The sequence below is a fragment of the Lissotriton vulgaris genome, chromosome 12, assembly GCF_964263255.1.
Source record: "Lissotriton vulgaris chromosome 12, aLisVul1.2, whole genome shotgun sequence".
Taxonomy (NCBI): Eukaryota; Metazoa; Chordata; class Amphibia; order Caudata; family Salamandridae; genus Lissotriton; species Lissotriton vulgaris.
In genome coordinates, this window is record NC_141700.1 from 55,255,479 (window position 1) to 55,270,704 (window position 15,226).

Genomic DNA, 15,226 nt, shown 5'->3' on the forward strand with positions numbered 1-15,226 from the left:
TCCCGCTACCCTTTTGCCCACAAGCTCAGATGACACGATACAACATGACTGTGTGGAGATGATCGACGTAGTAACAAAACCAAGTCAAGACCTAACAGATGTTGCACTCCCAGATCCTGATGTAACACTTTATGTGGATGGATCATGCATGAGAACAAACACTGGAGAGTTAGTGGCAGCTTATGCAGTAACCACGGACTGTAAGATTATAGAGACACAAAGAATAGACACCCTGTCAGCCCAAGCAGCAGAGCTCATCGCTCTGACACAGGCCTGCATTTGGGCAAAACAGTTGAAGGTTAACATCTACACTGACTCCCAATATGCTTTTGGTGTAGTTCACAATTTTGGGGTGTTATGGAGGGAAAGCGGTTTCCTTAACTCACATGGGGCCAAGATACAACATGGCCCCCTGATTCAGGCCCTACTAGATGCCATACATCTACCTACAGCCATAGCTATTCTGAAGTGTAAAGCACATACCAAAGCTACAGACACCATATCCAAAGGAAATGACTTAGCGGACCGGACTGCTAAACAGACAGCTCAGACTCCAGTGAACACAACAGATCCTCAGGTACCAACACAGACTGTCACTATGGTAATAAGGGATCCCTTGGAAGATGTACGAGACATACAGACACATGCCACCGCAGACGAGATAAAGAAATGGACTGAACAAGGAGGGGTCCAGACTGATCAGGGTTGGATGACCAAAGACCAAACAGTATGGTTTCTCCCTGACTCAATGGTACAAGTAATAATTGACACGGTCCATAGCCCCGCCCACCTAGGCGAAAAAGTATGCTAGACAGTCTACGGAACATCTGGTTTAACAAACACCTAAGAGCTGCAGCCAAACAAAAGGTAAAAACTTGCATGATATGTTGCCAATTCAATCCTGGTAAAGGAGTACCAGTAGAACAGGGTGGGTTCCAGCCTCCTGATCATCCTTTCGAAGTTCTCCAAATGGATTACATCCAAATGGACAGATGTAGAGGATACAAGTATGTACTGGTGGTAGTATGTACACTGACACGATGGACTGAAGCATACCCCGTCCCAGACTATGGTGCCCAGACAACAGCTAAACAATTAGTGAGACAATTTTTCCCCAGGTATGGGTTACCAAGGGTCATCTATTCAGACAATGGGAAGCCTTTCTCTTCTAAACTAATGGAGGCTGTTTCTCTTCTACTGGGGTATTCCTGGAGATTTCACTGTGTCCGACACCCTCAAGCAGCTGGCCTAGTAGAGAGACACAACCAAACCTTGAAAACCAAGCTAGCCAAAATATGTGCAGAAAAAGGGATAGACTGGGTCACTGCCCTTCCGGTCGCTCTCTTTTACATGCAGATGGTAGCACATTCCCGGACGGGACTGTCCCCTTTCGAAGTAACATTCGGTAGGCCTCCCAACATTTGGGGTGTCCCTTCTCCTAGGAAACTAACTGATATTGACTCTAACATGTTGACAGATTACTTGGCTTCCTTGATGTCTGCACTCCACTCTTGTCGTTCACAGGTTGCTGCAGCTTTTCCAGATCACACCACACCTGAGGAACATACCATCAGGCCTGGTGATTGGATACTCGTACGGAACTTCGATCGTACCAGCCCCCTGGAGAAAAGGTGGACGTCCCTTAAACTGGTTCTATTGACAACAAGGACGGCAGTCAAAGTGGAAGGACGAAAAGGGTGGCTCCACGCCAGCCACTGCAAGAAGTTTTTTGGACCTATACCAACGGACAATGTACCCTGTCCAACGGCTATAAACGCCCCGAATATAAATAATATTTCACCACTTCCAGAACTCACTCCTCAGCAGGAATACAGATCACGGCTGCGATCTCACCAAAAATAGACTAAGGACATTACACCTGACCATAACGAACCGGTGGCTAACTAAGTCCAAGAACAAGCTCTTGGTGAAGCGGCTACCGGGAAGCGTTTGATCTTGTGTACGGACACATTGGATATTAATTAATAGACAATATGAGGAATAATGACGTGATGCGCAAATTGAAAAGGACTGATTATGTGAAATTACTACATAGCAGGTGCTCAATTTTTTTATTAATAATGTCACTTATTTGCTGTTTAGCGGCCTGTCTGGGTTGGATCTTATATACAGTCTTCCCTCCACCCTCTTCCACGCTTGTAAAGAATATAACTATGCATTCCCATGTTAATCTTCCCCCACACCTCGAGGACAGAAGAAAGGCATTTATAAATAATACATTCATTTTCACTCTCCATCAACACCAACTAATTGTCAACAAGACGAACTGTTGGGTTTGTGGCTTGATGCCACATTCCGTACACAAGGGAATGCCCTTTTTCTCCCTCCCGTTCAGTTATTCAGGGTCCGCCTATGCATTAGCTATGATATTTTCTGCCTCAGTCAGAAACATTCCCCCGACAAAATCGAAAAATGAGAGTAATTGGACCGAAATAAAGACTAAAATAGTAAAGGCTGTTTCTAAAATGGTGGATCTTACTGTGACCTGGGGGAGGGCCGAGGATCACGAAAATATCAGTTACTCTCAGTTCCATGACATCGCTTCCTTCAGGGAAATGTTTTCCGTCAATCAAAGACAGACAGATCAAGGAGGTTGGGTAGTACCGCAACACGGCCTGTTTTGTATAAGAGGAAAAGGAAAGGGGGAAATAATGGGGAACAGGGAGTGTGATAGGACATATACAATTCCCGCTCCCGATTTTCCGACCATAGTAACTGCTCCAAACACCTATTTCATCTGTGGACCCCATGCACGCACTTGGTTGCCTCAAGGCTGGTCTGGAAAGTGCTACATCGCATTCCTTTTACCACCAACTTACACAGCCCCTGCCGATTACCGTCTGATTGACCCTCTCACCCAAGTTAGAAGACAACGAAGGGGGGTCATAGATGCAGAAGATACTGCAGGACAAGAAGCTGGAGATTTTTCCAAAGGTTTCCTCCCTTTCTGGGGACCCATGGCCAATAGTCGCCACATCCGGCAATTAACTTGTGTAGTTCAGGCAGCCATAGACGAAACAACTGGCGCCTTAAGTAACATTACAGCTGAAGTAGCTGCAGACAGACTCATGACCCTACAACATCGTATAGTTTTAGATATCCTGTTAGCCGACCGTGGTGGTGTGTGTAAGGTAATAGGGTCCAGTTGCTGTGTATTTATTCCAGACAACGCACCATCAGTTTACTCTGCTATCTCTCGCCTCCATGTATTATCCGATAAATTGGATATGGACACTATCACATGGTCCCTGACCGGCTGGTTATGGGGCCTCCTGTCTACCTAGGGGTGGAAGGCACTTACAGTCCTAGGCCTCGTTTTGGCCACTATTTTCACTTGTTGCCTCTGTATCCAGTGTGACCCCGCCTTTTGTGGGCTGTGTGCCACTACATGTACTCCTCGTCCACGAAACAGAGGAAAGAAAAATGAAATGATCATGTTACAAGGGCAAGTGTACAACTTAATGAACATAGAAATTGACTAAGAATTTCTGCAATAGGGTTTTCTATGGGACAAGGAGGGAATGAGGAAAGTTGACTAAAAACTTGCCTTTCTTCCTGGTGTCCCATCATGCACCCTATTCACCATATCACTGACCAGGCAAGCCGGTTTTATTTTTTTAAACATAAGTCCTATTATACCCCCTCCCTTGCTTGTCTTTTCGCTGTACTGACACATGCAAAGAATGATGGCCAGCCATCATGCATCTTACAGGTTTTTGTCCTGTTCAATATTTTCTTTAAAACAAAACGGAGTCAGTAAGATGGTTGCCTCGTCAAATTTTCCCCCTCCCTAACTCTATCAAAGAACGAACAGCTCTCGCTCATCAATGATCTCTCAGCTTGCGGGGGCAGCCACGGGCTGGGTCAACAATCAAAAGTAAACTGATCAAGAACACGAGACAGTCACGAAGAACATAGTTAAACACGGCCCATTCTCCTTCTTCCCAGCTGTACACACATACCATTGTGGAACATCACCGCCCTTGTGTGGAAGTAAGGAGCACACAATGCCTCGTTCTTTTTACCTTTCAGATAAAAATGACCCTGTAACAATGCCTCAATTCTCTATCCTCAGACACTAATAACTCTGTAACTTGTCACCACAATCACCCTGATGCCATGTGTTTGTCTATGTCTAACAAATGTGATTCAAGTTGTCTTTTAAATGAAAACAAGCCTGCTATGTCTTCTGTATGATTGTATCACGGATAATTAAATCATGCCCGGGGAACTCCTTCCTTTGATTGTGAAAGTAATGTATATAAGTGCTGTCATGTTTCAAGTAAAGCAGACTACTCCTGAACCCGCTTGGTGAAGGAGCTCTCCCTTAACTCGAGTTCTGGAATAAAGCCCTTTAACTCGAAGACCACAGACTCTGCTCCTCATTATATGTATTACCCTTCTTTGATATCTATAGAAATTCCGACAGTGTAAATAATTTATTTACCACAGACCCTGTGATTGGAATACTATGTTGCAACTAACAGGAGGTAGGTTTTTTATTTTAGTAGCAGGAAGAGTGACTTAATCGTTAGATCAAGAGGTAGAGATGGACGGGTTTAAATAGTTTGTAGAGAGAAAGTAAGGCAGTAGGACAAGTGTTTTAGGAGGGAGTATTCAGGTATTTGTTGAGGAGAAATTATTTCAGTTTTTTTCTGAAGTAGAGGAATGATTGAATGGCATGTAGAACCTTGGGTAGAGAATTCCAATTTCGAGGTGCATTCTCAGAGAAGGAACGGGCAAGTGATTTTTCTTTTTTTAATTTGGAGAAATCAGGAGTAGACTGTTGGAACTTCACAGGGGCCTTTTTTGCTCAGTTTTTGATAGTTTGCTTGCAAGGTAGTTCAGTTTCTCTATGTAAAGCACGTTGTGGGTTATAAAAGCGGTTTTGAAAATGCTTTTTGCTTCAGTAGGTATGCGGTTGAGTTTCTTGAGTGTGGCAGTGATGTTATTAAAGCGACTTTCCCCAGGGAGAATTCTTACCACTGCAATGAGTGTAGATGGGGATATGGTGGTTCTTTTGTGCGCCTGTGATGGTCTCTTTAAATCATGAAATGAAAGGCATGATTTTTAAAAGCGTTTTTGAGTGAAGATGGCACTTTTTGCTGAGGCATTGATATGGTTTTTCATGTTCAGGTCTTTGTCAAGTGTAATCCCTAGAGACATCACAGAGCTGGCGAAAGAAAATTTGCAGTTTAGTGCATCTAGATTGCTGATCCAGTTATGAATAGGCTGAGATTTTCATTTTGACTGGATGAGGAGAAGTTTTATTGTGTTGGGATTGAGTTTTAAATGGTTATCAGAGTGTTGTTCACGTGCTGGATGTCGTTAGCGGAGGTTATTTTTATGTAGAGTTGAGTGCCGTCTGCGTAGAGGTCATACGCGGTTTTGGCCTGTTTCAAGATGCCTGTCAGAGGTCCCATGTAGAGGTTGAATAAGACGAGATACGATTGATCCTTGCAAGTCTGAAACTGCTTGTGAGGTGGCATTGTTCAGTTTGATTCGGTGAGAGGGTTGGTTATGGTATGAGGCAAACCACTGTAGGACAGTTGCGTTGACGCCTGCACGCCGCGAGTGGGTGTTTAGCAGGATGTGGTGGTTGACCGTATCAAAAGCTGCTGAGAGTTCCTGGAGAATTAGGAGGAAACCTTGCCTTCATCAAGAGATCTATGTAAGTCATCGATTATGTTCAGGATTGGTCTCCATACTACAGCTTTTATTGAACCCAGATTGGAAGGTGTCATGTACGTTGAATTTGTCAATGTGATTGTTTAATTGTGATAGTACACATTTTTCAATAGTTTTGGCAAGGAGAGGGAGGTTAGTTATTGGTCTATAGTTGTTTAGGTCGTTTGTGTAGGCTTCTGGATAAGGGGGATGATTTGGCCGAGTTTGGGCGAGGCTGGCATAGAGCCGCTGGATAATGAGTTAATGAAATGATTCTAGTGCATGTAGAGGAGATAACATGTCTAAGATTTTTGACTAGAGAAGAGGATCCAAGAGGTGAAATGGTGGTTTTATGCATGAAAGTATTTTGATGATGACTTCTTCAGAAAGGTTATCAAACTTAGCCAGGATGCATTGTTTTTTTAGTTGTTGGCGTTCAGGCCAATTGTTGAGGGTTTAAGGAGACCTTTGTTAGTCAGCGATGTGTAAAAGTTGGGAACATCTTTGATAGGAGGCCAGGCAGAGGAAGGGGTTAGTGGGGAGATCGAGAGACAGTTTGATGCTTGTTATTTTTTCTGCAAAGAATTTGGCAAACTCCTCACAACAGTTTTCAGATGCATGCTGTTGAAACGTGGAGGTTTAATACTGTTGAAAAGTCTTTAGGTCAGTTTCTAAAGTGGTCAAGTTGAGCTCGAAAGAAAGAAGTTTTCACTCTTTGGCTCGGAGGAGGGAGAGATGTTTCAGCGATGGTTGTTGTCTCCAGGTTCTTTCAGTCAGTCTAAGTTGTTGTCTCTCCTTATTAAGGTCTTCATTTAACCAAGACCTAGAGGGGATACTTCTAGTTTTTTTGTAGTTTAATTGGACCAACAGTGTTAAGAACTACTGCCATTTTATTGTTGTAGTGGGATGTAAGGTCATCAGTTGAATGGAAGTCAGGGGAAAAGAGAATTATGGAACTAATTAAGGATTCTAGTTCTGATTGGGGGATTTGGTGTAAATTCCTCGCTGAGTGCTTCAGGCGGTTAGTTTCGGTTGGGTGCTTTGGCTGGATGTTATTGAGTGCAAATAATGTTAGATGGTGGTCAGCTCAATCAGTGGGTATGATAAGGAATTATGGTTGGCAATGATAGGGTTGAGCCTTTGTTATGAGTTTGTATGAGGCTATTTGTTTCAAGGAGGGTGGAAAGTGCTTGTTGAGGATTGGGTCCTTGAAGGCTCATCCCTTTAGTGTGTTCTTGGTGTCCCACCATTGCAGTTCCTGATGGACTTTGAGTGAAACCAACACCAGATCCTCCATGTTGCCCCTAGCTTGTGACCATTGTGATGCTAAGCACTCTTGGCCGGGTCTCATGTAGTCCGGCTTGAGGAACTATTGCTGTGCAAGAAGCCATCATACCTAGAAGGTGCATCACTGTTTTGACTGGTAGGCGACAATATGGTTGAAAAACAAACAGTTGGGTCTGGAGATTGCAATCCCTTTGTTGATTGGGGTATGCTGTCCCCGAGACTGAATTGAGTTTCGCTGCAAGATAGGGTTGTATCTGACGCGGTTGAAGATGGGGTTTTGTGGCTTTGATTGTAAATGGTTTGAGTGTTTTGTAGACATTTCGCTCCGGTTGGACTCTTGATCGACCAATCTCCTAGATGGGGAAAGACATGTATGTTTTACCTTCTTACCTTTGCCGCTACTATTGTAGGCATATTGTGAAGACACTTGGGGCGGTTGTTACCCCAAATGGCAGCCCTTTGAATTGATAGTGACGTACACTTACCACAAACTGTAGATACTTGCGATGCGCAGGGTGGGTTGGGATGTGGAAGTATGCCTCTTTCAGATCTAACAAAATCATAAAGTTGCCCTTTTGTAGCAAGGGTATTACGTCCTGTAACATCATCATATGGAAGTGTTCTGATAGTATGTATTGACGTTTGTCCAATATGGGACATAGTGAGGCATCCTCTTTCGGTATTAGGAAGTAAAGGGAGTACACTCTTTTGTTGCGTTGTTTGTTTGGGACCAGTTCTATGGCCCCTTTTAGTAGTAATTATTTTACTTCTTCCTTCAGCAGATTCTGTGGATTTTAGTATGTGTTTTCTTGGTGGGATATTTGGTGGTAGTTCAAACGGAACGTTAAGAATGTACAGCTGCACTTCCTTCGTGAACCCAGATGAGTGTCAACGCAGAAGGATGGATCTATAGATGCCTCTAGCAGCAGTGTCTACACCATCTAGTGTATGTTTGATTGTGGCTGTGGATATTTATCTTCCTTCGGTGTCCAACTCTTATCTTTTCTGATACTCCTCTGGGAGATGTTGCAAGAGGTCCCGCATTTCATCCCAGGTTGTTCTGTTGCATCGAGAGAGTAGCCCCACCAAGTTGGCAATTTCCAGTGGTTGCGTGCTCTGTTGACACCCTTTTTCCTGCGGCATCAGTCCACCTGCTCTCCTTGTCAGGAGGCACCTCTCCAGTGCCTTGTGTTGCTGCTCTGTTTCTGGCAGTGGTGACGACTAGGGAGTCTGGTGGGAGGTGACCCCCTGATGTATATTGGGTCGGCTGGTCAAGGTCTATGTTTTCACTCAATGCGAGGTGTCGGCACGCTGGAGGGGAGGGGGACCTAACAGTTCAGATTAGAGAATTTAGAAAGATATTTTTGACTATAGTGAATTGTGGATGTCTTTGTGGAATCACCTATTGACAGAGTGGTATCGGCAAATGCAAAGTCTAGTATCCGACTTCTGGAGCACAGCATGCAAAAAGTTAGGGTGACCCTTACTTTAATCCCACGTGCTCTATTTGTGGTAGTGTGGTTGAGCAACTTAGCTTATTAGAGGGGAGTGTTGGATATTTGTTGTACACACACAGTCAATAAATGAGACAAACCCTCAAAAAGAAATCCGAGATCGGTTTAGAAAAATAGCACAGACTTTTACATAGATTTAGACACCAAGACCATCGGAATCAGGTAAGTACTTCCAGAGAGAGATTGTTACCGTAAAATGCTGAAATACCTTGTTTGAGGTTCATGCCTCAAATACCGTTAATGTTATCCTATGGGAGAAACATACCCTGCATACATATACTATATTTTGGTACTTAAGGTCCAAGAAACTACTAGGAGTTTGGTTTTACTTGCCCTCGTGAGTCTGGGTGTAGAGGTGCTGGTTGCATTGGTAGCCTCGAGCTCTAGATGTTTAAGTCACTGGCGAAGTACCCAGTGAAGAAAGGCTACAAGGGGGGTGACCAATCCTGCAGAACCCAAAGGTGAGCTCAGCTCTTGAGGGTCTCAGGGGCAAAGGGACTCTGTCAGTTTACTTGAACCTGGGCTTTTGGGCTCGGATGCAGAGATGTTTTGTCTGGCGGGTCGCTTGTGTTGGAGGCTCTCACTGTACTTGGGTGACCTGGAGAGGGAAAGAAAACAGAACAGCAGGGCCCCTCTTCGTGTAGGCTTTGTGGATCCTGATGTCCTTCATCGGCAGGCCGGCTTTGGTGCCCAGGCTAGACACTCAACAAGCCTTGCTTGTTGCAAATGCTCCAGCACCCAGGGTATTGGTGCTGTGAGCCTACTGGAGGGTCTAGCATCTCAAAACTCACTGGAGAGACAGGGCTGACCTCCTCTTGGCGAGGTTACCTTGGTGGACCTGGTGGTCAGCAAAACAGAGTACTGGACAAGTGCAGTCCGTGCCTACAGATGTAGAGGAATGGCTGCTCCACCCCAAGGAAGATTCTGCCTCTCTGGTGAAGTGCTTGACAGTCCTCCGAGGGTTTGGGGAGGGTGTTCAGCTTCTGCACAAGTCGGTCTGCGTCATATGCAATCATATTAGACCTATTTTTAGGTAGCAAAAAGCTTTCTACTTTGTGTGGCACATGCTTGCAAAAAAGACTTAAGCATCACATACATCTGCCAGACCTAATGGTTTTGCCATAGCTTTTAGATTTTCATTTATTTCCTTTCAAAACCAGTTTGTTGATAACATGTATCTTTCGCCCGTCATATGTTTTAGTTAGCTATACCAATATCATGACGAGTTCTGTACCATGCAATAATCTGATATGCCACCAGAGTCAAAACGTGACTAGCATTTAGGTCTTGTTCCTGCACTAATATTATGTACAACACTGAGTATGAAAGAAAACAAATAAAGAACTGTGGCGAAGCCTTCAGCCAAAGCTGTCCTGTTAGAACCTCCCTGGACTAATTAGGATAAGAATGTAAGGAAGGCCTCTCTATCAGGTACTTTGCAGCCATTGGAGCCTGAAAAGCTCAGACGTTGAGTTTAGGGATGTAAAAGCTACTTTGACCTCTCTATGTGAGAGAGAGAGTGCGATCGTGGCCTCTGTTCAGACACCGCCCATTTAGCCATTGTCGCAAGACCGTGGCCTGCCATCACTCTGTTTCCTCAATATTATGTTTGCAATCTTGTCTTGCCTCGTGTTCAAGCATTAAGGAAGGGCTGTCTGGATTCTAGCTTAGCCTTCAGTAGTCGAGAAGAATGGCGCATGTGGGACCCTCCAGGTGGAGTCGTACAAGCTCTGGAGGTGCTGAGGTGGGCATGGAAACATGCTTCTGGCTTTTGTTTGAGCACAATTTCTATTCAGTGGTGTAAATATCAAGGTTCTGATTCATAAAGGTGCCTAGAAGCAGCTATGTCAACATTGTACTACATAATCAAACAATCTGAAAGAGGCTATTAGTTATAGTTTCCTTACCTTAGATTTACTCCCAGGCGTGGACTGGATCCGGAGAAAATTTTACCTAGCAGTACCCCTGCACGTTGGTAGGTGGCGTTGGTCGAATTTGCGTCCGTCGTCGATGACGTGGTTGGCGGGATGACGTTGCGGTGTCTACTTAGACGCCGCCCTCCACGCTGACGTCAGTTCTTCCTTTTCCGCGCCAGCCAGCGCAGATCCCAGAGATCGTGCCCCTAGTCACTTTTTGACCAACTCTTTTTCGACATCTTTTTTGGTTCTTGCGACTCCTGTGCACAAGGGATGTCCAGTCGTCTGCCCGGTTTCAAGCCCTGTGACTGCTGTCACAAGTTGAGGTCGTCACCGATCCGCACCGGGTGTGCCTGGAGCGTGACCACGACTAGAACCCATGGTCCGACTGCCGGGCCCTGAACCCGAAGTCTTTGCGGAGCGGTCCCGAATGATTATGGAGACCCGGCAGTCTGCTCCGTGCCGTCAAGGTCCCGGTCGACGGGAAGGTTGCGGAGCCATCACCATTCGTCATCGAAGTCTTCGCACTCATCCGGTAAGTCGAAGCACAAGAAAAAGGCAGAGCAGCATTGTCGCCTTCTCCCTGTCCGTCTGCAGACGTAATGCGGGACCCAGAGCGGTGCCGCTCTCCGGCTCCGTCCCCAGAGCCTGCTGGGACAACTCCGTGCTTCTCTCCCTTTACGTGAGCCGGAGCGTCCCCTGCCCAGTTTCGTGCATTTTACAAAGCCCTCCACTCTATCTTTGGGCAGTCCGACTCCGCCGGTGCGCCTTTGGGCCCCGCAGACTCGGCTGGGGGCTCTAGGCCTCAGTGCTGCAGGGCCCCCATGGATCCATGCCTGGATCCGGATCGGCGCCAGTCGACCTCACGATACCTTCCCTGGCGCCGATTCCAGTGGTGGCGCCCAGACGCCGGCTGCACCCTCAGACGGCGTCGACCCAAGCCTCACCCCTGATTTGGACACCGCGTCGGACCAACATTTGTACCAGCGCCGGAGGGTACTTTTGTCCCACTGTTCATCCCTGGCGTTCCCTACCACCCTGAGTAGCAGCCAGTGGAGGGTGAGGAGGACTGGGAGGGGTCTGTTGACTCTCTTGCAGACCAACTTGAAGAGCCGGACTGGAGAGAGGACTTGGGTGAGGCCAGTGGTCTGGATACCTCCCCAGACCTTGGTATGCTTTCTCTCCCTACTGTGGTTACGGAGGAGGGTGCTTCCTATGCTGTGGTGTTGCATAGGGCGGCTGAGGCCCTGGGCCTCGAGCTTCCTACGATGGCTGTTATGACTAACCTCCTAACTGAGGTGCTTCAGCCGGCAGAAGCCTTTTCAGAGCCCCTGCTGCCTTTTAATGAGGCCCTCGCTGACATCCTTCTGGACACTTGGTCCAAGTCCAGCACAGGGGCTCCTGTGGACAGGATGATTGCCCGACGCCACCGCCCAGGCGACCCACTTTTCCTCTATCAACACCCTATCCCCAAGAGGTTGCTAGTCCAAGACTGAACCTCAAAAGGCGCATTCCCTACAGCTCCCTCAGATAGGGAATCCAATAAGCTGGATCATCTTGGTAAGAAGATGTTTTCGGTCAGCATAGGACTGCGGTCGGTGAACACCGAATGTCTTTTAAGCCGTTCCACATACACTCTGCGAGACACAGTTGCGCAAGTGCTGCCACTACAGTGCCCGGAGGAGGCCCAGGCTGTGCTCAACCGCGCTGTTGCTGAGGGTCGAGACTCAGCAAAGATCACCATCCAGTGTGGGCTGGATACAGCGACTCTCTGGGTAGAACGATTTCCACATCAGTAGCCCTGAGGCGCTATGCCTGGCTGAGGTCCACTGGCTTCTCTGGGGATCTTTTGGACATGCCTTTTGATGGCCACCGCCTGTTTGGTGACAAGGCGGATAACACGCTTGAGCGTTTCAAGGACTCTAGGGCTACGGCCAGATCCTTGGGCCACGCTGCCACCTCCCACCCCATGCAGTCTGCCTTTCACCGCTTTAGTGGCTACGTAAGGGGTACCCCACCACGTTCCGCCCAGAGCCACTGGCCTGTGCAAGCTACCCAGTCTCTGCGTGGCCAAGGACATGGGACCCAGCGTTGTGGTTCCGGGGGCCAGCGGGTGGGCCAGTCCACCAATTCCCCCCAGCAGGAGCCTCCAAACCTTCCTAATCTGACCTTTCAGGGTCACCAGTTGCCAGTGGGCGGCAGGATCTGCCATCAACTCCCACTCTGGTGCAACATCACGTCGGACAGGTGGGTTTTGCAAATAGTCCGAAGGGGCTACTCCCTCCCTTTCGAGACACCCACTCCCTCCCTCCCTTTCGAGACACCCACTCCCTCCCTTTCGAGACACCAACTCCCTCCCTTTCGAGACACCAACTCCCTCCCTTTCGAGACACCAACTCCTTTTCGAGACACCAACATTCCATTGAATGTCGGAAGATCATTTGGCCCTTCTCTGCCAAGAAGTTTCGGCTCTCTTGGCCAAGGAAGCCAACAAACCGATCCCTGTGCCAGAAGTAGGTCATGATTACTACTTGCACTACTTCCTGGTACCCAAGAAGGACAAAGGCCTGCGTCCTATCTTAGTCCTCAGGGACGTCAACCGCTTCCTCCGGAAGGAGAAGTTCAAGATGTTATCCTTGGCTCAGGTCTTGTCTGCCCTCGACCCTGGATGGTAGCGTTGGACTTGCAGGACGCTTATTTTCACATTGCTGCCCAGCAACCCTTGCACCCACCCACCCACCAGCGTTCCCTACGGTTAACGGTAGGCCAAGAGCATTTTCAGTTTACCGTGCTCCCTTTGGCCTTAACAGCGGCCCTCGGGTGTTCACGTAAGTGGTGGCGGTGGTCGCAGCTCATCTGCGCAGATCAGGGGTTCCAGTCTTCCCCTATCTTGACAGCTGGCTGTTGAAGTCGGGCTCGCCCCAGGCTGTCGTCTCCCACCTCCCGACTATGGCAGACCTTTTGCATTTGCTAGGGTTCACAGTCAACGTGCCAAAGTCACACCTGAATTCCTCTCAGAAGCTCCTTTTCATCGGAGCAGTTCTGGACACAGAGCACTTTGGGGTCTATCCTCCCGAGCAGCGAGTCCGGGATATTCGGGCTATGATACGATGTTTCAGCCTCTATCCAAGATTTCGGTGACAATGACCCTGAGGATGCTGGGCCTCTTGGCCTCCTGCTGATGGATCATGCCAGATAGCATATGCGGGTCTGTAGTGGGACCTGAAGTTCCAGTCAGCGCTGCTTCAGGGGAATCTTTCCGATGTTGTCCAGATCTCGGAGGGGACTGTAAGTCAGTTGCAATGGTGGCTCACGAACCAGGATTGGGTGAACAGCAGATCCTTATCTCTTCCCCAACCAGAGTTCACAGTGGTGACAGATGCGTCACTCCTGGGATGGGGCGGCCACATAGGAGAGGCGGAGATCAGTGGCCTCTGGTCTCCGGAGGAGTTTGTGCTCACAATCAACCTTCTGGAGCTTCGTCTGGCACTGAAGGCATTCCTTCCTTCTGTTAAGGTAAAAGTAGTACAGGTGTTCATGGACAACACCATCGCCATGTGGTATTGCAATAAACAGGGTGGGGTCGTGGACACTATGTCAAGAGGCTCTTCGCCTTTGAACATGGCTGGAACATCAGGGCATGTTTCTGGTAGTTCAACATCTGGCCGGTTCTCTGAACGCCAGGGCGGACAAACTCAGCTGCCGGTGCATAATGGATCACGAATGGCGTCTTTACTCTGAGGTGGTGCAAGGTCTCTTTCAGCAGTGGGGAGAGCCTTGGTTAGATCTATTCGCCATCGAAGTGAACGCGCAATATCAGCAGTTCTGCGCGTTGGAGTTTCCAAGGCAGCACTCGCTCAGCGACGCCTTTCGTCGGAATGGAACTGCGGCTTCATGTACGCCTTTCCGCCTGTACCACTTCTGCCCAAAGTGCTGAAGAAGTTCAAGCGCGACCGGGCCCAAGTCATTCCTGTGGCTCTGCACTGGGCACGAAGAGTCTGGTACCTCGAGCTCTTAAACATGGTCATCAATCCTCCGATCAGACAGCCCCTACCGGAGGATCTTCTGTTGCAGCAGCAGGGGATGGTCCTCCACCCAAACCGGTCCTGCCTCCACCTCCTTCCGTGGAGATTGAGCGGTGACAGTTGACAGCTTCGACCTTCCTCCCAAAGTCTGTAATGTCATCTTGACAGCCAGGCGTCCCTCCACTAAAATGGTATACGCCTGTAGATGGAACAAAGTTGTGGCATGGTGCACAGCAAAGGCTGTGGACCCCCTTTCTACCCCTCTTTCAGAGGCTCTCCTCTTCATTCTGTCTTTGGCCCAGCAGGGCTCTGCTCTGGGCACCCTTAAAGGCTATCTTTCGGCCATTGTGGCCTTTCTTTGCCTTCCTGATCAACCTTCTCATTTCAGGTCACTTATTGTTAACAGATTTCTGATGGGCATTACTCATCCCTTTCCTCCTTCTCCTTTCGTAATGCCCCAGTGCGACTTGAATCTTGTTCTCACTTACCTTATGTGTGCTCCTTTTGAGCCATTACATAATTGACCTCTTAGTCTCCTTACTTTGAAGACTGCTTTCTTGCTGCCATCACCTCTGCTCGTAGGGTGAGTGAGTTTCAGGCCTTATCTTCCAAACCTCCCTTTCTTGCTGTTCATCCGGACAAGGTAGTCCTCTGTACTAGGCCCTCTTTTCTGCCCAAAGTGGTTACCTCTTTCCACATAGGCCAGGTCATCACATTGCCCGCCTCTGCACCCTTCCAAAGAGGAGTAAATACTAGACGCTCTGGACCCAAAACATGCACCGTCTTTCTACCTTGA